Genomic DNA, 3,730 nt, shown 5'->3' on the forward strand with positions numbered 1-3,730 from the left:
TTTTTTTTCTTTTTTTTTTCTTTTTTATTTAAATACATAACATCGTATCGATATTGCGAATTAGTTTTACATTTTACACGAATTCCTCTTCTAACGTGGTGATCAATTATTATTGTTACTATCTTTCGTTCGCGATAATTACTAGAAAAATATTATTTAAACGATCAACCAAAAATTTGATCGATGAATTTTGATGCTTTAACAATAACGAAAAGAAGAAGAAGAAGAAGAAGAAGAAGAAATAAAGATAAAAAGTAATTAGAAATAAGAGATAGGAAAAAATTGGATAATCTTATTCGCACCTTTCTATAGATCAAATTCGTTGAGAAATTATTTTCAACACTTTGACATTTGTTTTTATTCAATTTATTGCATTTGGTTTTCCTTTATGATTAGTTCGGCTCCAAACAACTTCTTATTATATTTTCTTATTACATCAAATTGTTTTATTCGAGTATCTTACTTCATTCCTTTAACGCGTTACGTGAGGTAAGTAATTTATCTCTAACGAAAAGGAAAATGAAGAAAGGGGGAAAAAGAAAAAGAAAAATATTAGTAAGTAACGTCTCAAGATAGAGAGAGAGAGAGAGAGAGATAGATAGAGATAGATAGAGAGAGATAGATAGAGAGAAAAAGATCATCGACGGTTTTCCGTAAGGATTTGTATTTTATTATTTTTCTTCGCGGTTAGGAAGAAAATTAGCGTGATGATCGTCTCATTTACTAGACGAATGAGTCACATAACGAAATTCATTTACATTGATTCTATCTTTCTTCTGATTATATTTTTTTTGTCTATGCTGTATGTGTGTGTGTGTTCTTTTTTTTTCCCCGTACGAGAGTATGTGATTTTTATTAGAATTTAATATAATTCCCATTGACTGAAACTACACCCACTCACCAATCCTTTCGATTGATTGAAAACAACACGTAAGATTATCAACGTTAATTACTCACATCGATCTGATATTTCATCAGAATTACAACAAAAACTCGTTGAACTAGTCTCTCCGGGACTATGACAGAAGGAAAAATTATTCCGATCGTTTGGAATTTTATTTTACACACACATACACACACACACACACACACACAAACATACATTTATGTTCTTTTTTTTCTTTTGTTTAATTTTTATACCAACGACGAAACACCGATGCACAATTTTGGTTTTATTTCCAGCCTTACCTTTTGTTCTTTATAATCGATATTTATTTATTTTTTTTTGTTTTTTTTTTTACTTTTATCTTTCTTACGAAATAATAAATACGAGAAAACGTATCTCTCTCATCGTCGTTTCAACTAACCAACTTGGATATGCGTTGTTGGTTTGGATTTTTTTGAAGTTATTTTTTCTTCCTTTCTTTTTTTGTTCTTGCAAGGAACGTAAGTACTCAAATACTTATTTACTTACTTACTTATTTACTTACTTATTTACTTACTTACTTACTTACTTATTTACTTCGCGAACATATTAACAGCTGACATGTCGTTGTGTGTGTGTCGTGTACGTGTAAGTGTTTAATTTTTCTGCAATACTTGAAGTAATAGCACAATTACACTACACTTCGTCAGCTACTTTCAATAGCATCCTCTAACAAAAACTATTTCATTTATTATTATTCATTTATTTTTATACACGTGTGTGTGGTATATAACATATACAATTACTTACTTACTCTTTCTTTCTCTCTCCCTCTCTCTCTTTCTTTTTTTCGCGTGTAATTTATTATTAAAAAAGAAACAAAATATCATAATTTTAGAAAAACTTTCATTTAAATTTTTCGTAACAAATCTAATGTGGACAAAAATTTGTGACAACGAAAAAACGAATACCAAAAGTGTTACACTGCACATTGAGAAATAGAAAAAACAAACACGTGTATGAATAGTTCAAAATCTTTTTCTTTTTTTTCCTTTATATACATAAAAAAAAAAAATAGGGATCAATTAAAAAAAAGGTAAATAGATGATAATAGAAATAAAGAAAAGGATAAATTCGAGAACACGATAAAATTTTTACACGAACAAAACGATATTTTCTATGATAAACCCGTTTTTCATTTTGTTTACTTATCCTGTATTTTTGTATTTGTTCTATTCTCTTTTTTCTCTTATTTCAATCTTATAACATACTTTTTCTATCGATTCAATTAAAATGGACACAACGATACGTCTCAAAGGGGGTTGGCGAGAGGGGGGGGGGAGACGGGGTAACTTACGCGACATTCGCTTAATTATAATTTACTTTTTTAATTCATACAGAAAGACATACCTTACACGTAACGTATTTGAAATAGATATCTCATTTTTGTTGTTGTTGTTTTTTTCTTTATTAAATATTTAATCTAGCAGTATCATTCTCTTATAGCTTCACTTATCTCATCTCTCATTCTATTATTCGCATTTTTAAATTTCATTCATAACATATTTTTTCCTGCTTCTCTCTATCCTATTTTTTCTTTCCTTCTTTCTTTCTACATTTTGTTTACTCCGTAACGTCGTAGTTTTTATTTATTTATTTTTTTTTTTTTTTTTCTAATTCATTGCGCAGCAAAAATATTTCTTAACATTCCGTGGAACAATTTTTCTATATGCAGATATTGGTATTGTTCAGTGATGATCGAGCCCTATTTATTTATTGATTTATTTATTTTATTTTTTCTTTGTTTTTTTTTTTCACCTCCTCCCCCTCTTCGTTTCGTAATCTTTCGAACAAAAATTCGGGCTCGATGACTTTCATGAGATAAGACGCTTGGCTACTTTTTTCTTGGTTTTTTTTTCTCTTTTTTTTTGTTTACTTTTTTTTTACTTTTTTTCTTCAATACAAAAGAAAAAACAAAGACAGCCAAAAAAGGCGAAAAATATTATCTACTATTTATACAAGTATACATATGGTTACTTATTATATACACTTGTATACAGCAAGTAACAGAAATTATTTCTACCTCTTGTTGTTAATTTTGATACAATTATAACAATCATTTTCGTTATCAACGATCCTCATATTACTCGAACGTCTATGGGGAAGAAAAAAGAACCGTAACTGACACGTTGTCGGGATAATTAATATTTAAAATAAAACTTTGCAGACTTATGTGTTAAACTTATTAACAAATGAGATTTCTAATTGAATAATTGGAAGGAAGGATATTCATATTTTTTCTTACTCGCTGTACACAAATGTATATCAAGTATTTAGATTATTTTTGTTTCACACACAGAGAGGGATGATTCAATCCAATTGAATAATTATTCTTTTTTTTTCTTTTTTTTTTTTGTAATATTATTCGCGAAGATCAATATGCGATTGGAAAAAGAAACGTTTCGGAAATATAATGTTGTCTTTTTGTTATATATATATATATATATATATATACACACATTAACATATCAAAAATTAATGAATTTTCTTCAATATTTTGTTTTTTTTTTCTTTTAAAATCATCATCGATGATAAAATGAATGAACACGGGTGCATAAATAAATAGATATCATTTCGATCCGTACATAAGATTTCTGGCATTTTATCTTTCCTATTATCTTTTTGTTTTCTTTTTTTTTTAAATGTCGACGGTACACACCGAAAGATTTTACGATGCAGATAAGTGCAATACGACATGGCTTCTTCAGCTGCATTCATATGACCACATAATTAATGATAATAGTAGTATGATGTGTCAAACAATTAGGAGTGATATATGCACGCACATTCACACACACACACACA

The sequence above is a fragment of the Polistes canadensis genome, unplaced genomic scaffold (genome assembly GCF_001313835.1).
Source record: "Polistes canadensis isolate GaletaPanama2010 unplaced genomic scaffold, ASM131383v1 scaffold_81, whole genome shotgun sequence".
In the NCBI taxonomy this organism is placed as follows: Eukaryota; Metazoa; Arthropoda; class Insecta; order Hymenoptera; family Vespidae; genus Polistes; species Polistes canadensis.